The 22,901-nt window shown below is 45.8% G+C and overlaps 1 long non-coding RNA gene across 1 annotated transcript in view; it reads right to left on the bottom strand.

Moving 5' to 3' along the window:
- The window catches only part of LOC137430260 (uncharacterized), a 36,175-nt gene extending 14,732 nt beyond the window's left edge, over positions 1–21,443 (bottom strand). Inside the window, exon 1 of the long non-coding RNA XR_010985026.2 lies at positions 20,641–21,443. This is a non-coding gene — a long non-coding RNA (uncharacterized LOC137430260). The remainder of the gene's footprint in view (positions 1–20,640) is intronic.
- Positions 21,444–22,901: the final 1,458 nt, after the last annotated feature.

Raw genomic sequence — 22,901 nt, 5'->3', positions numbered from 1 at the left:
GAGAGCAGGGTCAGTCTATGACTCCGCAATGTTACCACAACAGCGAAATCCTACACGAAGTAGTGCAGGAGCTATGAAGACATTAGGAGAAAATGTTTCATACCAGGATTCAAACACAAGTGATCAGCCCTTCCTTTCAAACAAAGTCAACATTTGTGTGGAGGCAAACGTTTTTTGCCGGATGGTGCAGATGCTTTACAAAACTTGAAAATGAAGTGAAATTGTTGTATCTTGGTGATGGTGAAGTGTTGTTTTGAAAATATATTTGTGATGCAAATGCAATAGATTGAACGATATGGAAGGAGTAAATGACCAACGAAATGTTTTGTGATTCTTGCAGGATGACGGTGTATGCCCAAGGGAATTTGATTACCAAAGTGACTGATTATTTACTTATACTTGTAATGATGTTTACTTGTAGTGATTGATTGTTTACTTATATTGATGTTTAGATTAATGGTTAATATAAACAAAAACAAAAAGATGAGGGAATTGTGGAAGTGTAACTCAGTGTAACTTATTAATTGGCACTGGTAACTTATTAATTAACCTGGTAACGAAGCAGATACATTTTACATGCAAACTCTGTGAAAGACGAGTTTGTAAATGAGTGTCAGGAATGCGCCCGAACATGATAATCTCTTGTCCACCTGGTCACAGCCCCTGGCTGAAGCACCCCCCTATCGTTTGGTAAACGGAACTCACAACAGGAGGGGAGCGAGCTGATACCAGGACTTGGTACATGCATGACCTCGGGGCATTAGCGGAGAGGGGATTAAGTCCAGTTTGTCCATATAAACGAGAGCAAACGTGGAGTCGACAGGACTTGCTACCAGAAGCTCTGACCAACGGGAGTGGCAGAGGAACATCAGCCGAACGAGAAGGACATTGGAAAAGAGTTAACCTGATCCATTATATTATGCGGTATTATTTGGTAAATGGAATGAAGTGAATAACCAGTTAATAAACCAGACCTTTTGTAAACCTGTGTCCGGTCATTGGAGTCCTGTGAGTCTCTCAGCTACAAATTCCCCTACAGTTACCAACCATTTATTTCAGAGGGGTTTGTGTCACTGGATGGAGACTCGACTAACCAGAAACCGGTTAGGGTATTGAGGGACACAGGAGCACATCAATCTTTGATGCTTGAAGGCGTTTTTGCCATTGTCAGAGAAGACGGCAACTGGTGTTAGTGTTAGTTTACAGGGGGTTGGTGGCTGTGTTAAAGCTCCACTTCATGCCATCCATTTAGAGTCTGATTTGGTGTCGGGACTGGTCACCGTAGGTTTACAAGCCACTCTTTCTGTAGAGGGAGTATCTTTTGTTATCGGGAATGATTTGGCCGGTGGTCAAGTTTCTGGTAACCCGATGTTTGTTAAAAAGCCTAGTATGGAAAGTAACACTACACAAGTCAGGGATGGAGGCAATGTTGGCAAGCTCTTTGGAGGTGGACTGAACTTCAAAGAAAGGAAAGATGTTCTGGCCTCTGTCTTCGGCAAATATTTGCCCCGCTTTTGTAAGTGCTGCTGATAAAAGACAGGGAGACACAAAAGTCAAGAGGGTTTGGCTTTGTCACGTTTGAAAACACAAAGGACACCAGAGATGCAGAAAAGGATCTGAATAGCAAGGGGTTTGAGGGTCAGACCATAACAGTAGAGAAGGCATTTCATAGGTGTCGAGGGGGCTACAGAGGAGGACAACGTGGAGGTAGTTTTTGTGGTGGCCGCAATCGATATTACTATGGAGGCTCCCAGAGTTACGGCAGCTCCTGAAGGAATGATTTATCAGGGTAGTGGCCGATAAGGAGACCGCTATTCACGAGACTACAGCGACAAGCGGTCCAACCGTGATTATTATGAAAGTTAGGAAGAGTTGAAGCACTGAATGCTGCGGAGCAGCCGAGCCAAGATTCCTACACGGACTAACCGTGAACGCCACGTTCCTCAAGGCGTCCATGTAGTTAATACTTCCAGGCCTCACCACCCAACCACCATGAAACCTGGTTCTCAGCTCGGCGTCCCGGAAAAAGTGCTATCGATTTGCTTGATTTTGGATTTTTGATCAACCCCTTAACCTTCATTCAACCGAATCAAAAAAAATCAGAGGTTGATGAGATGGAGTTTGGCTTTGCAAGAGTTCAACGGGGAAATTGAACATGTAAGGGCAGGGACAAGTCGTTGCTGACGCTTTGTCCAGAGTGAATTAACTTTGGAAATCTCTGTGGGTTGTTCGAAGTTTTGTTGCTTTATGTTTGGGGAATATTGAGTATTGTTTCTCAAGGAAATAGATGATTTGGGTTGTGAGTGTACTTTTGTTTGTTTAGAGAGTTTGCCTGCAAAGAAAGTTCTCGCTGTGTTCAAACTTTCTTTCTTGAGGGGGGGGGGGGGGGGGGGGGAAGTGTTACGGATTCGTCACTTCCGCTGTTGTGGTTTTCATCCACTTGAAACACTTCTAGTTCTATGTATTATTATTATCATTGTTTAAGGGAAATGGCCATTAGTATTATCAAAATGTAAAAGGGTTAACTTTAAATGAAACAGGAAACCGGATCGGGAACCGGTAGACGAGGAAGAAGAAGAAGGCGAGGGCGTGGCGAGTGAAGTCGGACAAGAAACGAGTAGCTTCCAGCTCCGTAGAGAGCGTTGTCGAATGAAAGTCGCGAGTGAACTTTGAGTTTCCTTGAAAGGAGTTCCTGCGATCGGAGTTATCGCTGTGGGATTGAAAAACCTGCGTGGTCAGGTTTGGGCGTTGCGATTCTGAAGAATCATCGCCGGGTCGTGTCGACTCAAGGAAGAGCCGTCGGCCATTTTCACACTCGCGCTTTGTTCAGTAAAAGGTCTTGGCTACGCGTCAGCTTTTTCACCATCCTGCCACCTGTCGGGGATGTGTGTGCGCAACGTTGAGTTTGAAGTTTAAGTGGCGGTTCGCCGACTGAACCGGGAACGTTCCTTTCTGGAGGGGGCCTTTGGGATTTCCCATTCCGCCACGAGTTTGCTTTTGGTTTTGGACCACATGACTTTTTGCGTCGCTTCGACCGCCTACGCCTGAGAGCTGCTTCGGCGGTGCGACTGCCCTTGCCATCCGCACGGGATTCTGGTCTCGATTGGACATTGTTCTAGTGATCGCTGGAGTGAGTCAACCTCGTCTTGAGGACGGGAATATAGAGACATTGGGGAAGGTTTTTCCACTCACTTGGAACACCGTGAGTTATCCTATGCTAGTTGATGGTACCATTATAAGATGTATTGAGTGTACTTTTGATTGCTATTTGTTGTACCGTTATTCTTGTGTAATTTTTAATACAATATTTGTTTGTTGATAATCATTGGTGTGGTTTCACTATTGATTTCTGACACAGAATAACACATTTTTCTGCCGTGGCTCCTCTCGGGACTCAGAGGTACATCGCGACCAGGGGTTCGGGGAGGAACACATAACACAACCCCCCTGGTGTTAATTCAGCGATCAACCGGGATTCAAACCCAGGATCCCAGGATCCCAAGCTGGCACTCTAATCGCTAAGATCCGGGATTCGAACCCAGGACCATAGGAGCCCAAGCTGGCACCCTAACCGCTAAGCACTGGGATTCGAACCCAGGATCCTAGGATCCCAACCTGGCACCCTAACTGCTGAGCACCGGTATTCAAACCCAGGATCATAGGATCCCAATCTGGCACCCTAACCGCTAAGCACCGGGATTCAAACCCAGGATCCTAGGATCCCAAGCTGGCACCCTAACCGCTAAGCACTGGGATTCAAACCCAGGATCATAGGATCCCAAGCGGGCACCATAACCGCTAAGCACTGGGATTCGAACCCAGGATCATAGGATCCCAAGCTGGCACCCTAACCGCTGAGCACCGGGATTCAAACCCAGGATCATAGGATCCCAAGCTGGCACCCTAACCGCTAAGCACCGGGATTCAAACCCAGGATCATAGGATCCCAAGCTGGCAACCTAACCGCTAAGCACCGGGATTCAAACCCAGGATCCTAGGATCCGAAGCTGGCACCCTAACTGCTAAGCACCGGGAATCAAACCCAGGATCACAGGATCCCAAGCTGGCACCCTAACCGCGAAGCACTGGGATTCAAACCCAGGATCATAGGATCCCAAGCGGGCACCCTAACCGCTAAGCACTGGGATTCAAACCCAGGATCATAGGATCCCAAGCGGGCACCCTAACCGCTAAGCACCGGGATTCAAACCCAGGATCACAGGATCCCAAGCTTGCACCCTAACCGCTAAGCACTGGGATTCAAACCCAGGATCATAGGATCCCAAGTGGCACCCTAACCGCTAAGCACCGGGATTCGAACCCAGGATCATAGGATCCCAAGCTGGCACCCTAACCGCTAAGCACCGGGATTCAAACCCAGGATCATAGGATCCCAAGCTGGCACCCTAACCGCTATTCACCGGGATTCAAACACAGGATCATAGGATCCCAAGCTGGCACCCTAACCGCTAAGCACTGGGATTCAAACCCAGGATCATAGGATCCCAAGCTGGCACCCTAACCGCTAAGCCCCGGGATTCAAACCCAGGATCATCGGATCCCAAGCTGGCACCCTAACCGCTAAGCCTCGGGATTCAAACCCAGGATCATAGGATCCCATGTTGGCACCCTAACCGCTAAGCAACGGGATTTGAACCCAGGATCCTTGGATCCCAAGCTGGCACACTAACCGCTAAGCACCGGGATTCGAACCCAGGATCATAGGATCCCAAGCTGGCACACTAACCGCTAAGCACCAGGATTCAAACCCAGGATCATAGGATCCCAAGCTGGCAGACTAACCGCTAAGCACCGGGATTCAAACCCAAGATCATAGGATCCCAAGCTGGCACACTAACAGGTAAGCACCGGGATTCGAACCCAGGATCCTAGGATCCCAAGCTGGCACCCTAACCGCTAAGCACTGGGATTCAAACCCAGGATCATAGGATCCCAAGCGGGCACCATAACCGCTAAGCACTGGGATTCAAACCCAGGATCATAGGATCCCAAGCTGGCACCCTAACTGCTGAGCACCGGGATTCAAACCCAGGATCATAGGATCCCAAGCTGGCACCCTAACCGCTAAGCACCGGGATTCACACCCAGGATCATAGGATCCCAAGCTGGCAACCTAACTGCTAAGCACCGGGATTCAAACCCAGGATCCTAGGATCCCAAGCTGGCACCCTAACTGCTAAGCTCCGGGAATCAAACCCAGGATCACAGGATCCCAAGCTGGCACCCTAACCGCGAAGCACTGGGATTCAAACCCAGGATCATAGGATCCCAAGCGGGCACCCTAACCGCTAATCACTGGGATTCAAACCCAGGATCATAGGATCCCAAGCGGGCACCCTAACCGCTAAGCACCGGGATTCAAACCCAGGATCACAGGATCCCAAGCTTGCACCCTAACCGCTAAGCACTGGGATTCAAACCCAGGATCATAGGATCCCAAGTGGCACCCTAACCGCTAAGCACCGGGATTCGAACCCAGGATCATAGGATCCCAAGCTGGCACCCTAACCGCTAAGCACCGGGATTCAAACCCAGGATCATAGGATCCCAAGCTGGCACCCTAACCGCTATTCACCGGGATTCAAACACAGGATCATAGGATCCCAAGCTGGCACCCTAACAGCTAAGCACTGGGATTCAAACCCAGGATCATAGGATCCCAAGCTGGCACCCTACCCGCTAAGCCCCGGGATTCAAACCCAGGATCATCGGATCCCAAGCTGGCACCCTAACCGCTAAGCCTCGGGATTCAAACCCAGGATTATAGGATCCCATGTTGGCACCCTAACCGCTAAGCAACGGGATTTGAACCCAGGATCCTTGGATCCCAAGCTGGCACACTAACCGCTAAGCACCGGGATTCGAACCCAGGATCATAGGATCCCAAGCTGGCACACTAACCGCTAAGCACCAGGATTCAAACCCAGGATCATAGGATCCCAAGCTGGCAGACTAACCGCTAAGCACCGGGATTCAAACCCAAGATCATAGGATCCCAAGCTGGCACACTAACAGGTAAGCACCGGGATTCGAACCCAGGATCCTAGGATCCCAAGCTGGTACCCTAACCGCTAAGCATCGGGATTCGAACCCAGGATCCGGGGATCCCAAGCTGGCACACTAACTGCTAAGCACCGGTATTCAAACCCAGGATCATAGGATCCCAAGCTGGCACCCTAACCGCTAAGCACCGGTATTCAAACCCAGGATCATAGGATCCCAAGCTGGCACCCTAATCGCTAAGCACCGGTATTCAAACCCAGGATCATAGGATCCCAAGCTGGCACCCTAACCGCTAAGCATCGGGATTCAAACCCAGGATCATCGGATCCCAAGCTGGCACCCTAACCGCTAAGCACCGGTATTCAAACCCAGGATCATAGGATCCCAAGCTGGCACCCTAACCGCTATGCACCGGGATTCAAACGCAGGATCCTAGGATCCCAAGCTGGCACCCTAACTGCTAACCCAACACCAGGTTCACTCTGCGCAACATGTTTCAGTTTGCAATTTAGCTTCTTAAGTCGGGGAACATTTTGTAGTGTGGCCACACTGGTGTTCAGACATGATACTTTTGATCGGACCTGTTGGTTGCAGGTTCTAATTCAGTCCCTTGACGGCCGAGGAGCTTTAAACATGTGCACGGGTTGACAGGCTCACACCGAAACCCATGGCCTAGGTTTCAAGTTGAAGGCAATGGCCGAGACATCAGCTTGCACCTCATTTCCTGTGCTTCATCTAAGCGGTGCACTTGACAGGAAAACGCTAATTGACTGTTCTCGTAATGTTTCATTATTTTTTGTGCAACTATTGATTTTATTTGTGGAAATGTATTCGACAGCTTTGTCGTTTAGGTTCTACAGCTGCCAACCGATGTCTGTACACGTATTGGACCAGAACTCTGCTGCTAATTCAGCCGGCACGTTTACAACGTTCCTCAAGTCCTATGGTTGTGCTCTTAGCTTTAGGAGAGAAATATGGAATTTGGTCAGGGTTTCCGGCAATGCCTGGCAATCTCAATTAAAAGACACCATGGGATCCTTAACTTCCATTAACTATTACTAGCAAACATGTCTCCCATTTTAATATCCATTTGAGGGACGGCGCACTTTATGATGCAACTCTCTGGTAGCAAATCACCAATCCGACAGGCTATTGTCATGCCAGGAATCAAAACGAGACATCCCAAAGGTAACTCTTTGCCCCATCCTGTCAGACTGTCATTCCATGTGTCTGTCTTGTACTGTTTTGTGGATATTTCTCTTTTCATAAGTCACAGCACGTCACTCACTTATTATACCAGCCCACAGACATCAACAGATTGGTTTTTTGTCAAACCTTTTGCCTTCATATGGGCTAGAAACAGATGTGTAGTCATAATCATTGATGAAGTATGTACATTTCATCAACAGCGGCAAATTGGTCTTCACCAAAGGCACAAACAAGGTTATTCAATAACTGCAAACAAGAAGCAGAAGGGGGAGAGATGGAGTGAGTGAGTGAGAGAGAGAGAGAGCGAGAGAGTGGGAGTGTGAGAGAGAGCGAGAGTGAGAGAGAGCTAGAGCGAGAGGGTGAGAGGGAGAGCGAGAGGGTGAGAGAGAGCGAGAGGGTGAGAGAGAGCGAGAGGGTGAGAGAGAGAGAGCGAGAGAGAGAGCGAAAGAGAGAGCGAGAACGAGAGAGAGCGAGAGGGAGTGAGAACGAGAGCGAGAGTGAGAGAGAGAGAGTGAGAGAGCGAGAGAGAGCGAGAACGAGAGTGAGAGAGAGCGAGAGCGAGAGGGAGCGAAAGCGAGAGAGAGCGATAGAGCGAGAGAGCGAGAGAGAGTGAGAGCGAGAGAGAGTGAGAGAGAGAGTGAGAGCGAGAGAGAGAGAGCGAGAGTGAGAGGGAGAGAGTGAGAGAGCGAGAGTGAGAGAGAGAGAGTGAGAGAGCGAGAGAGAGCGAGAGCGAGAGTGAGAGAGAGCGAGAGCGAGAGGGAGCGAAAGCGAGAGAGAGCGAGAGGGAGCGAAAGCGAGAGAGAGCGATAGAGCGAGAGCGAGAGAGCGAGAGAGAGTGAGAGCGAGAGAGAGTGAGAGCGAGAGAGAGCGAGAGAGAGAGCGAGAGCGAGAGAGAGCGAGAGAGACAGCGAGAGCGAGAGAGAGCGAGAGGGAGTGAGAGAGAGAGTGAGAGAGCGAGAGTGAGAGTGAGAGAGAGAGAGTGAGAGAGCGAGAGAGAGTGAGAGAGCGAGAGAGAGCGAGAGCGAGAGTGAGAGAGAGCGAGAGCGAGAGGGAGCGAAAGCGAGAGAGAGCGAGAGGGAGCGAAAGCGAGAGAGAGCGATAGAGCGAGAGCGAAAGCGAGAGAGAGTGAGAGCGAGAGAGAGTGAGAGCGAGAGAGAGCGAGAGAGAGAGAGCGAGAGTGAGAGGGAGAGAGTGAGAGAGCGAGAGTGAGAGAGAGAGAGTGAGAGAGCGAGAGAGAGCGAGAGCGAGAGTGAGAGAGAGCGAGAGCGAGAGGGAGCGAAAGCGAGAGAGAGCGAGAGGGAGTGAGAGCGAGAGAGAGCGATAGAGCGAGAGCGAGAGCGAGAGAGAGTGAGAGCGAGAGAGAGTGAGAGCGAGAGAGAGCGAGAGAGAGCGAGAGCGAGAGAGAGCGAGAGAGAGCGAGAGCGAGAGAGAGCGAGAGGGAGTGAGAGAGAGAGTGAGAGAGCGAGAGTGAGAGTGAGAGAGAGAGAGAGTGAGAGAGCGAGAGAGAGCGAGAGAGCGAGAGAGAGCGAGAGCGAGAGTGAGAGAGAGCGAGAGCGAGAGGGAGCGAAAGCGAGAGAGCGAGAGGGAGCGAAAGCGAGAGAGAGTGATAGAGCGAGAGCGAGAGAGCGAGAGAGAGTGAGAGCGAGAGAGAGTGAGAGCGAGAGAGAGCGAGAGAGAGAGCGAGAGCGAGAGAGAGCGAGAGCGAGAGAGAGCGAGAGGGAGTGAGAGAGCGAGAGAGACAGCGAGAGCGAGAGAGAGCGAGAGGGAGTGAGAGAGCGAGAGACAGCTCTCAGAGACTTCCTCTTCTTTTGTGTTAATCCTTGGTTTCATTATATCAACTACAACAGCGCTCGGTAGTGAGCATACCGCCACCAGCTGTACAGTTTACGTTTTGTATCCCACTGATAGGCCAGATTTGGCTTCGGGCCTGAACCAAAATCTAACGGCTTGTTCTTGTGACCAAACCAACTCGTCCACCAAGTTTGGTCATATGTCGTCCACAACTTTTTGAGATATCATGACATATTTCATTATTGCCCCATCTCTCAATGGTGAAGAATCACTTTAAAAATTATAGTATCTAAATCCATATCTTCCCCAAAATCTAATCATTTTATCCTTGTCACACATCCAACCTGTCCACCAAATTTCTGGGCATCCGCCCATAACTTTTTGAGATATCCTGGTCACAAACAAACAAACATGAAAAATCACTCACAGAGTGACACTTGACAAAAGAGAACAAAGTAGAATGGCACTCAGTAGAGCAACCTTTTGACCTCAAAAATAATATAATTGGTGGTTGAATTCATTACCTGATACGCAAATCGTCTTCAAATTTTATGTTAATCGGATGAAAACTGACAATTTTAGAAAATTGGCCCATGTTGACCTTATGACCTATGTTGACCTCAAATATAATTGGTGGTTGAATTCAGTAAGCTGATATGAAAATCTTATTCAAATTTCAAGTCAATCGGATGAAAATTGAGGATTTTAGAAATTCGAAGAAAAGTGGTTGACCTTTGGACTATGTTGACCTTTTGACTTCAAAATAAATATGATTCAGTTGGACCACCAACACTACCATTTGTTGAAGTTTCGTGAAGATTGGCTTAAAATTGTGACCTGTAGGCAAGTATAAGTGAGCGGACAGACAAACACACAAATACACACACAAACACACACACACACACACACAAACCGGAGTGATCAACATACTTGTCAAATTTTTTTTTTTTGCCAGATAACAAACGGACTCAAATGCAATACCCTCTCCTATGGCGAGGGTAATGATTTATCCTTTTAAAAATTGTTTGGCTTCTCAAAGCACAACTAGAGCGAAGTCAATGGCGCGCCATCGAAAGACCCCACACTTCCCACCTAAAGCAAAGGTGAAAGATGGCAAAAAGTTGCTCCAGGAATGACCCAATTTTTAATTTGGAGTTTAAAAATTTTCTATTTTGATCCCTGTGACCCTAAATCCCCACTCTCTGGGGCATGAAAGGGGATCAAATAAAAAACATCGTTACATACATACATATGTTACATACGTTACATACATACAAGCACTGCTCTCCCCCTCTGGGCTGGTGCTCCTGCCTCACACCTAGCTCGGCTTCACGCAGTCGAAACCAAAGCTTTCAGAATCATTGGAATCTCCCGCGATGAAACTCATTCTGAGGGCCTTTCTCTCACTCACCACAGGCAGGTTGGTGGTCTTTCTGTCTTATACCGACTCCTCTCTGGCCTAGTTCTCCCAGCTCTGTCTGTGCTGTGTCCCCCAAATATTCCTACAGGTCGCACAAGACCTGCCAGAAACCCTTTTGTGGTGAAACTGCCAAAATGAGGACTCTCTGCTCACCTTCACTCTTTCATTCCTCTTTTCTCCCGCCTCTGGAACAAACTCCCACACTCTCTTCAATCCCACTCGTCCCTCCAGGTCTTTAAAACAGCTGTTCTCCACCATCTCTTATCTTCCCCCATCCAATACCTTGATCTTTTCTACCCCCGTTAATACACCCCAAATCCACCTCTTTCAATCTCCGACTTCATTCCTGAAATTCCGAGTAGTGTCAATTTGTTTTATACCGTGTACCCCTTCCCTCCCCATCCCCTCCAAGCCCTCTCCCTCCCACAGATCTCCCGATGTCGCTGTTCTCTACTGTTGTGCTTGTGTGCTACCCTCCCTCTCTCTCCATCTTGTCTCGCCCCTCCCTTTATTGTTTTGTGTCCTTGTTTTTTGTGTTTAATGTGCTAATGTGTGTTTAATGTGCTAATGTGTGTTTAATGTGCTAATGTGTGTTTCATGTGCTCGCTCTTACACGAGCATCGATCTTGTATACGAAAAAAAAAAAAAAGGTTTTTTTTTTTTTTAAAGGGCCAAATGCACGGACTCAGCAGCACCACATCTATTCTGCTACTTAAGCTACAGTTTGATGCCAGAAACGTGCAAATTCATCAAATATTCCACAATCTACAGCTCGGCAAAAGGGGGTTATTGACTTATGCGACACCCTGTTGATTGTTGATGATTGTTGATGGTTGTTGATGATTGTTGACCCCCAATGTTGATTGCATATGCAACGTTTCATTTAAAATGTTGGAAAATGTGCCTGTAGTTGCATTTTTAAAGATTTGACATTTTGACCTCACTCCAGAGCCCCTGGAGGCGGAGCCAAACATGGCAACTGCTCTCACTCTTTACATGTGGTGATCCAAACTAGCAAGTTTGGTGAATTTCTGCATCACTGTTTAGGAGGAGATAGTGTGACAGATGGACAGATTTTTTTTCAAAAAGCGTGGCTATAAAAATGTCAGGTCTTTGTGGTTGCTCGTGGAGCTGTGGATATTATGTTGAACTTTCTGTGTAGTACGTAAGATGTCCCTAAACAAGTTATTGCTTCTGGCATTTTGCATTCTGTTTGAAGCAGCAATGTTATGTGATTGGACCTGCTTCATGATTCTGTTACGAGTTTTAGAAGAGAAATGTAATTTCAAATGAAATAAACACAATTTTCACATAATATTGGCATGTACTATTCATCAAGATGGAGGAGAAAATTTCCCATTAGTCGATTTATTATACGTTTTACAATCGTCCTCTGTGCCTATTAGCATAATAATGGTGAGAAATGTCAGCCGAACGTCCTGACACGAGCACTGGGTGGAGAATCGTGTAACGTGTTGGATGCTAAACAAGGAGGGGAGATCCAGTAGCTTTACAAGGAGTCCCTTAATACTTGTTCAAGATCACATTACCATCTGAATAAGGACAAAAATCCCTGCTGGAGTAAATGAATGTAGTGTAGAGTGTGGGTAGTGGACATTAAGTTGAGCTGCTCAGACCACATAAAGCAGGGAAAATACAGGAATAAACTAGAAAGCATCTGAAAAATGCAAAGCCCGTCCACGTCCATTTGTATTCAGATGTCCTCTTCTTCTGTCCCTCAAAATAACGAAAACATTAAAAATAAGAATACAAAATGAAAATTGATGATTTTATACAACATTGACCTTTGAACTTTTGATCGAAAAAAAAAAATTGGCTTGCAACATTTGATTGGTAAACCAAATCAGTGAACCAATATGCAAATTCTTTAAATTTCAAGTCGATCAGATGAAAATTGATAATTTTATGTGATGCTGACCTATGACCTTTTGACCAAATTATTAATTTGCCTTCTCCATATCTTATGATAATAGAGCAAACATTTATATGGTTATGTATGTCGCTATGTTTATATGCGACTAAAACGTCTTCTTCTTCTTCAAAAAGAATTACCACCCTCTTAATTAACCCTCTTAATTGCGTTAAGACTGCTGAGACACCTCAGACCTTTGCCACCCTTTAATTCCCCCAAGACCCTTCAGACCACCAAGACCCCTGAAGACAAAAAATACCCCAAAGACTCAAAACACCCCGAAGACCCAAAACACCCCGAAGACCCAAAACACCCTAAAGACCCAAAACACCCCGAAGACCCAAAACACCCCGAAGACCCAAAACACCCCGAAGACCCAAAACACACCGAAGACCCTAAACACCATTGTTACGTGGTCCTCCCGGTGACTACCTGGTCTCGGTGACCCCCGGACCGTGAGAGGAACTCCGCCAGAAAGATCTATTATTTCTGCGCTTTTGTAACGCAATCAATATGAATTCCAATCAATAAGAAACCCCACACCAAGGATCCGGAATAATCAATGATATATTCCCCGAGCAATCAACAACCATTCACAATCAGCAATCAATAGTACAAAGATGTAAACTCATCTATAATAACTCTAAGATGGCCATCTTATACCTTCCTCACGTGAGCCCCACTCCCGACTCCCTCCATGGTCAATGTCTCTCTCAATGTCTCCGTACGCCTGTGGGTCGATCTCCGCACATGGGCGGTTGAACAGACCCTTCCTGACGTGCTTTCACCGGGCACGTCCCGTACCGGGAACAACGGCTGCAGCGCGCACCTCCTGGCCAAGCCAAGCGGGTAAAGCAAAGTAGGCAAAGCAACACGCGGCTTGCCCAGCACGCGCGGCCCAAGGTGCGACCCGTACGCGGCCTTGTAGACAGGGGAGGTGAACTGTGCCAGCTGCTTGGTTCCGTGCACGAACCCACAGTGACTTGACGTGTCAAAGGGTAGTTACACGTCCCGGTAACTCCTCTCGCCAGACGGGCTTTTAAACGCCGATTCTCTTACGTTGCTCAATCGATACCGCTCGCGTCCGAGCTCGGCGAGGAAGAAGAAGAATCGTCGCTTCTCCAGGACCTCGTGTCTTTTCTTCTTCCGTTTCCGGTCTCCTTTTTCCCAGAAGGGCTCCTGACCCTTTAATCACAACAACCTTTAATCGACTACACATTGATAAGCAAAGACCTGAATAGTAATTCACATAAATTCGTAACACTCCCCCCCTTCAAGAAAGAAAGTTTGAACCCAGCGAAAACTTTCTTTGCCGGCCAACTTGGATAAACAAACCAGATAACTCACCCCCCCCCAAATCATCAGTTCCCCCCGGGCACAGTCATCACTTAAAAATAAAGCAACAAAATTTCGCACAATCCCCTAGATTAATTCCCTCTGGACCAAGCGTCAACCACTTCTAGTTTCTCTTGAATGACGGTTAAGAGGTGGTGACCAAAGCCCCCAAATTTAAACCTCTCTATAGCACTTTTTCGGGAGGCCCAGCGGAGTATTCCCTACATGGACGCCTTAAGGAATGTGGAGTTCATGGTTAGTCCGGGGAGGAAAGTTCATTACATGGACGCCTTTAAGAACGTGGAGTTCACGGTTAGTCCGTGCAGGAAAGTTCACTACCTGGACGCCTTTAAGAACGTGGCGTTCACGGTGAGTCCGTGTAGGAGCCCCGGCTCGGCGGCTCCACCGTATATAGGGCTTCAACTTCTCCAGACTCCTAACAGTTACGGTGGGACCCCTTGTCCCAGCCGTTACCTGACTGGCGGTCTCCTTCTCGGCCAGTGCTCTGACATTCATTCTTTCGGGAGGTGCCGTAACTCTGGGAGCCTCCATAGTAATATCGGCTGCTGCCCACCCCAAAACTACCGCCAAGTGGTCCTCTTCTGTAGACCTCTCGACGCCTACGAAATGCCTTCCCTACTGTTATGGTCCGACCTTCCAAATCCTTACCATTCCAATTCTTCTCTGCCTCCCTGGCGTCTCTTGTGCTTGCAAATGTGACAAAGCCGAACCCTCTTGACCGTTGCGTTTCCCTGTCTTTTACCACCCGCACTTCCACCAGCGGCCCATATCTGTTGAAGACAGAGGTCAGAACTTCTTCCTCTGTGTTGAAGTTCAGTCCCCCTACAAATAACTTGGAACTTTTGTCGCCATCCCGAGCTGGTGTGGTGTTATTTTCCCTGCTGTGCTCTTTACCAACCCTCGGGTTACCATAAATTTGCCCCCCGGCCAAATCATTCCCGATAATCACAGATACTCCCTCTACAGGAAGCGTGGTCTTGTAAACCGACGGTGACTGGTCCTGACACCAAATCGGATTCCAAATGGATGACATGAAGTGGGGCACTAACACAGCCACCGATCCCTTGTAACCGAACACTATCACCAGTTGCGGTACTCTTTGACAATGGCAAAATGCCTTCAAGCATTAAGGATTGATGGGCTCCTGTGTCCCTCAAAATCCTAACCGGTCTTGGGTTAGTCAAGTCTCCCTTGAGTGAGACCAAGCCCTCATAAATAAATGGTTGGTAACTCTTCTGTGGGCGATTTCTTACGCTTGCCATCGCATTCGGAGTGGTAATAGTCAGACTCCGCTCTGGGTTTTCCCTTTTCATGAGGTAACAACTGGACATCAAGTGTCCAGGTTTCTTGCAAAAAGCGCAAGTAGGCCCGGAGGAAAAACTCGTAGTCTGCCTCGGGCCCCCTGAAAAATAAGTTTGTCTTGGGCCCGTAGCCCCCTGATTTCGAACAGTTCGGGTATCAGCATTGTCCCCATATTCATCTCGAGGCCGCCGCCATGTATTGTCGTTCTCCGCACCTGCTGTTCCACACCTCCCCTGCGGAGATCTAGGCGAGGAGTTAGGTTCGTGGACCCCTATCCGGTGTGTTAAGGCATAATCATCTGCCATGGTGGCTGCGTCCCACAACTTCGGTACTTTCTTTTCCTGCAGGTACACTTTGATGTCCTCGTGGACACACTGTTGAAATTCCTCCACCAGCATCAGGTCACGCAATGCTTCGAAGTCGTTCCCGACTCCTTTTGACTCACACCACCGATCAAACATATTTTCTTTCACTCTAGCAAACTCCACATGGGTCTCACTCTCCCTCTTCCTGGCATTCCTGAATTTTTGCCGGTAAGCTTCCGGAACCAACTCATAGGCTTTGAGGATGTGCTTCTTCAATACCTCATAATCTGCACATTGGTCCATTGGTAGCGCCGAATAAATCTCTTGAGCTTTACCCACCAGCACACTTTGCACGAGTATGGTCCAGGCCTCCTCCGGCCAGTTTAACTGTCGAGTCACTTTCTCAAAGTGTGGAAAAAATTTAGCGACTTCCTTTTCACTGAAGGGTGGAACCAGCCTCACATGTCTGCCCACATCCCAGGTGTTCTGGCTAGGTGTCGACCCCGTCAGCAAGGGTGGTCCCTCTCCCCGTTCTCTCATTAACTCCAGCTCCTTGAATTTAATTTCTTGCTGAAGCTCCATGTCACGTTCCTTTAATTCCCTTTCCGCTTTTCTCTCCTCTGCTTCGAGGTCCCTTGCAGCTCTCCTCTCCTCTGCTTTTCTTCCTTCTAACCTTTCCTGGAGTTCTCGTGCCACTCTCCTTTCCTCTGCTTGTTTCTCTTCTCTCCTCTCTTCTGCTTTCCTTTCTTCTTCTGCTCTTTCCTTTTCTGCTTTCCTTTCTTCTTCTGCTCTTTCCTTTTCTGCTTTCCTTTCTTCTTCTGCTCTTTCCTTTTCTGCTTTCCTTTCTTCTTCTGCTAACCTTTCCTGGAGTTCTCGTTCCACTCTCCTTTCCTCTGCTTGTTTCTTTTCTCTCCTCTCTTCTGCTTTCCTTTCCTCTTCTTTTAACCTTTCCTGGAGTTCTCGTTCCACTCTCCTTTCCTCTGCTTGTTTCTCTTCTCTCCTCTCTTCTGCTTTCCTTTCTTCTTCTTTGATCCGTTCCTGGCTCCGTAATTGCAACTCCAGTTTCCGGAGCTCAACGTCTTCTGGTTCTTCGGGTAGCCACTGCCAGGCTAACTCGTCCCATGTTCCTAATCCCACCATAGACTGTATCACCGTGGTCTGCAACTCTGCCTTCCTCAAATTAGTTCGGACCTCCAAGTTAAAATGTTTGGCCAATTTCAAGAGGTCCGACTTTAGTAACGCTCGGAACTGTGCCTCACTCGGGGTTACCGCAAAGTTCTGTGCCACAAACGCCATGGTGCCTATCGTTAACACCTGTTAACCTTCACCCAAGACTTTACCCCAATTTCCCCAAAAATTTACCCATTAATACTTAATTAATAAATTTTTATTAATAAAAATATTATTTTATTATTTTATACAATTTTAGATCCCGGACGTAGACCCAATTGCGAATCCGCAAATCGTAATTTGGACGAGCCCCCAATTCTGTTACGTGGTCCTCCCGGTGACTACCTGGTCTCGGTGACCCCCGGACCGTGAGAGGAACTCCGCCAGAAAGATCTATTATTTCTGCGCTTTCGTAACGCAATCAATATGAATTCCAATCAATAAGAAACCCCACACCAAGGCTCCGGAATAATCAATGATATATTCCCCGAGCAATCAACAACCATTCACAATCAGCAATCAATAGTACAAAGATGTAAACTCATCGATAATAACTCTAAGATGGCCATCTTATACCTTCCTCACGTGAGCCCCACTCCCGACTCCCTCCATGGTCAATGTCTCTCTCAATGTCTCCGTACGCCTGTGGGTCGATCTCCGCACGTGGGCGGTTGAACGGACCCTTCCTGACGTGCTTTCACCGGGCACGTCCCGTACCGGGAACAACGGCTGCAGCACGCACCTCCTGGCCAAGCCAAGCGGGTAAAGCAAAGCAGGCAAAGCAACACGCGGCTTGCCCAGTGCGCGCGGCCCAAGGTGCGACCCGTACGCGGCCTTGTAGACGGGGAGGCGAACTGTGCCAGCTGCTTGGTTCCGTGCAAGAACCCACAGTGACTTGACGTGTCAAAGGGTAGTTACACGTCCCGGTAACTCCTCTCGCCAGACGGGCTTTTAAACGCCGATTCTCTTATGTTGCTCAATCGATACCGCTCGCGTCCGAGCTCGGCGAGGAAGAAGAAGAATCGTCGCTTCTCCAGGACCTCGTGTCTTTTCTTCTTCCGTTTCCGGTCTCCTTTTTCCCAGAAGGGCTCCTGACCCTTTAATCACAACAACCTTTAATCGACTACACATTGATAAGCAAAGACCTGAATAGTAATTCACATAAATTTGTAACACCATGAAGACCCAAAACACCCCGAAGACCCAAAACACCCAGAAGACCCAAAACACCCCGAAGACCCAAAACACCCCAAAGACCCAAAACACCCTGAGGACCCAAAACACACCAAAGACCCAAAACACCCCAAAGACCCAAAATACCCCGAAGACCCAAAACACCCCGGTGACCCAAAACACCCCGAAGACCCAAAACCCCCCATGGACCCAAAACACTCCGAAGGCCCAAAACTCCCTGAAGAACCAAAACACCCAGAAAACCCAAAACACCCCGAAGACCCAAAACACCCCGAAGACCCAAAACACCCAGAACACCCAAAACACCCCGAAGACTCAAAACACTCTGAAGACCCAAAACACCCCGAAGACCCAAAACTCCCAGAAGACCCAAAACCCCCAGAAAACCCAAAACACCCAGAAAACCGAAAACACCCCGAAGACCCAAAACACCCGGAAAACCCAAAACACCCAGAAGACCCCGAAGACCAAAAAGACCCCGAAGACCCAAAAGCGCTCAATGTCATGGCTTCCGGTATGTTATTATTTTATTAGGGCCTTTAAATGTGGGCGATTGTGTGGCTACGTGTCTATGGTGTGGTGCCAAAAGGGACATAGGAAATAAAATACAGAGGTAACGACGTACAAGGGATAATTACCCATACTCCCTGAGCTAATTAACATACCCCACTCCTCCTAATGGGGACGAAGATACAAACGTAACCCGACAGTCCAGTCTAATACAAAGTCCATACTTATAGTACATCGAGGTGGTTATTCTTCTTCGTGACAGTCAGACCACACTAATCTATGCAAATCTACCTGGACTAAAGTAATCACTGCCTACCCCCTACAAACGTAACTATATATATATATATATATATATATATATATATATATATATATATATGCAGGGTGTTCCAAATGTCATCACCCCATTTGTTTTGCTTATAACCTTTGAACCAATAAAAAATCACAAACTATAGTAATTGCAAAAAAGAATTTCTTTCATTAATTTCACAGAATTATGTTCTGAAAATGATGTCAACAAATGCCCCCCCTACATTGCGCTGGGGTGATGATGACATTTCAAATAGGGGTGAAGACATTTGAACACCCTATACCAGCAGGGTACCAGTCACGTGGGTTCATAGATGTCTCACCTGAAATGAGCATTTTTTTGGGAGTGTGTACTGTGTATTGGTACAATATACTGTGTGTTTGGAAAATAACTTATTAAATGATATAGATTATAGACTACAGCAGATCGAACTGTGTACAAGTCATGCTCAGGAACATGCATAGATAACTTGGACACAATTCACATGAAAAGTATCAAAATATAGCGTTGAACTAGACATAAAACTGCTGTCTTTACTTTAGACAACTTTGTTGCATTGTGCCTAAGGCTGCCTGGGTATGCTCGTAAAGCCCTTATGAGACCTTGTGGCACACCTCAGACCACAAGCAAGACGAGCCGACTTGAAAGTTGACGAAGGCCGCCCTGGCCTGCAAGTCAAGCCACTGATCTGAGCTGCATTTCAAGGCCTGAAATAAATGCTGCTGATGCTATCTTGAAACACAATTTGCTTTGGCCATGGATTCTGCAGAAAATCATCGTTTAAATTGGTCAACTTTGTTCCAATTTCATTATTGGAAAAAACCCGATAAAATATCTAAGGTACATACAATTACAATGTGAGTATGTCTATAAAATACGTATTATTTGAACGCGACTATGTCTATAATATATGTACTATAATTAAAACGTCTCTCCATCTATAAAGTACGTATTAATGGGGAACGTGAGTACGTTTATAAACTAAGTACTATTACCATCTGATTATGTCTATTAAGTATGTACAATTAGAACAGTTATAACTGTGAAGGTGCTCTTTTTGATTTATATATATATATATATATATATATATATATATATATATATATATATATATATATATATATATATATACGCAGTGTTTATAAAGTTTCTATCGATTTCAGAGAAATAACGGGTAACTAAAAAGATCGGGACTTTATAAACACCCTGTGTATATCTATTTTTGTAGACTTTGTATATATAGATATTGTATATTTTTGTATACTTTGTTTCCAAAGTCAAGCCCTGTGGAAGAGCAATGGTGTCACATAGACATGGAAAAACACTTATAACCCGAAATTATGATTGGATCAATTTAGTCTGTTATTTAGATTCAGCAAAGATTTTAATCCACTCTGAAATTTGCATTCTATACCAACCCATAGAGTGAGGAAACAGTTAGTATTATATAATATTTACGTATGCTGTTCTTGTACCCTTCTCAAAATTCCGATAGATTTCAATAATTCACTATGCAGTCCATAGTTCAGAGATGTATAATGTTCTCTCCCTGGTAAAATCTGAATTAGATTCAGGGTGGAATAGGTTGGTGCAAATTTACACTTTCATCCTGGTGTTTTCCAGGCAGAGCATTGCATTATAGATTAAGGCCTTTCTTCAAAGAGTTGTTAAAGTGGTTGTCCTATCTGCTAACTTTTGAAATATCGATGAATGCCTTTTAGGAATTGTATGCCATTGTGTGTCTGCACAAAATTATAAATAACTGCCCTTACCATCGGGAAGCATCAGCAAACCACCCATGGTATCTTATTCCTTAAACTTCTTCAACTACTTTGCAAAAATGGGTGGATCAAACAAGGAAATGGGTGAAATGAGTAGGAGTGAGGGATTTGAGATGGATGTTGAAGGGAAAGAATTGTGTATCCAAGATGAAACTGAAAACAATGATCAAGGCAAATGTTTGGATGATTTGCATTTCATTCAGATCAAAATGATGTCTTGTAATTAGCAAGCAAAGGCTAGTAAATGTGAACTCACACTTGTGTAGGACATGAGGTTGCTGGTTGGGATGGAAAATGTTGATAGTTATGTTGAGGACATTTTGATCCATACTCACACTTTGGATAAGCATGCATGGTTCCACCTTCAGGGAGTTACTCTGCTTGATGTCCATAGCCTGTCTCATGGCTAGACCATCCAAGTGTGTGATCAGGATAGACAGCATGGGTCACCAGAAAGGGCTTTGTGGGTCACCAGATAGCTTGTTAGGCCTCACACCTACAACATCAAAAACATCAGGGTTGCACCACAACTCATGCCGAAGGAAAAGGTTGACAGTCTATGGAGATGGCTGAATATTCACGGGATTACATCTCCAATTGTGCAGCCATCGCTGTGCCAATCACAGATTTGATCAGGAAAGGTAAACCCAAGTAAGGTGGTATGGCACGGTATGGAGAGGTGGTTGGGGGAGAGAGCACATGGGAGTCGGCTTACATAACACTGAAGTTACTCCTCAGCAAAAAAAAAAATTTTGTATTCAAGATCGAGGCTCGTGTAAGAGCTAACATTGATCACAAAAAGACAAACTGACACATAAAACATGAAACATATGATAAAGGGAGCGGGAGAACAAGATGGAGAGCAGGGACATCGGGTAAGCCATTCTTGCATCTTGCAACCATCATAAACTTGCATAAACATCTTGCATCTTGCATAAACCCATCTTGCAACGCCCAGACTCAAGTAAGCCATTTGTGCTCAGCAGCAATTCTTCTGATAGTGGTATTGGAGCTCTTCTTTTGCAGCAACATCAGGGCAGACTCTTCCTTTTAAGCTTCTCGAGTAAGAGGCTGATGAATTGAGAGAAGAAACACAATTGTGAGAAGAAGTGGCACCAATCTGATCCATACAGTTCAAAAAACTTTACGTACTGATGGGTTTTAACCCATATATGCAGGGTGCCCCTTTAGATGAATATTTCCAGAGCATTACTTGGTTTCTCCTAATTTTCTCCTAAAAACACGAGATTTTTTTGAATGCCCCTTATTACTTGCAAAATAGAAATTTTTTCAAGTATATTGGTCGGGTGCGTTTGTGGTTCTGTCTGTCTGTCTGTCTGTTTGTCTGTTTGTCACCGGCCTACAGGTCACAATTCCAAACCGATCGTCACGAAACTTCACCAAGTTGTATAAGTCGTCCCAATTGAGAAGCCTATTGATTTTGAGGTCAAAGGTCATCTGGAGGTCAAATTTCTAAAATCGCCATTTTAAATCCGATTGACTTGAAAATTGAATAGCGTTTGTATATCAAGTCACTAAATTGGAAAATTAACTATTTTTGAGGTCAAAATGTCAAAGTTCAACTTAAGGTCAAATTTTTAAAATCATCAATTTTCATCTAAAAAGCCGTCAATTCTCAACCGATTGACTTGAAATTGAACAACATTTGCATATCGAGTCACTAAATTGGGAAACATACTATTTTTTTAGTTCAAAAAGTCAAAGGTCAATTCAAGGTCAAACTTCCAAAATCATCACTTTTTATCTGAAAAAAACCCGTCAATTTTCATCCGATTGACTTGAAAATTGAACAGCATTTGCACATTGAGTCACTAAATAGGGAAACCAACTATTTTTGAGGTCAAAAGGTCAAAGGCCAACTCAAGGTCAACATTCCAAAATCATCATTTTCATCTGAAAAATCGTCAATTTTCCTCCTATTGACCCGAGCTTTGATCAAGATTGTCAATTTTAATCTTGATGAAATGGACAATTTGCTGTAGCAATGGAATTTTTTTTCTTGGGGAGGGGGGGGGGGGCGTATTTTGCAAGTATCGTGCTCTGCATGACGCCCTCTTGTTTTGTATTGTTTGGCATTTTCCCCAAGCTATGGAATGTCCCTTCTTTTCTATACTTAGCCACATGGCACATACCATATAAAGGGGCCTTTTCTATGCCCCTTGAATTTTTCCCAAGAATTATAATTAGAATGTGACTATGTCTATAAAGTATGTACGGTACAATTAGAAAAAAAAATTCTGTAGAATATTTTTCTTAGTCTTTTTTTTCTTCGTTTTTGTTATTTTTTCAATTAGAATATTTTTCTTAGGCTTAGTCTTAGTATGTCTACAAAATACGTACCATATAACCACACAAAACAAGTCTGGGTGAGGGTATGCGATCTTTGATTGCTCGTTCTAGTTTGTTTTGCAAACTGATCATCAGCCAATGGTGTAAATGTACCTGGATTAAGCAAAGTTTCTCAATGATAGAATCGTGAGATGAGCTTTGTTTCTGGTAAACTATCCATTTACAATAGAACTGGTCAAGGGGATGGAGAATGTTAGGGCAAATTACTTGAACATTATTGTTTAAC

This window comes from Myxine glutinosa, chromosome 1 (assembly GCF_964187855.1).
Source record: "Myxine glutinosa chromosome 1, kmMyxGlut1.1, whole genome shotgun sequence".
Lineage (NCBI taxonomy): Eukaryota > Metazoa > Chordata > Myxini > Myxiniformes > Myxinidae > Myxine > Myxine glutinosa.
Note: the sequence above shows the minus strand (reverse complement) of the source record. Positions and strands in the feature narration are given on the sequence as shown.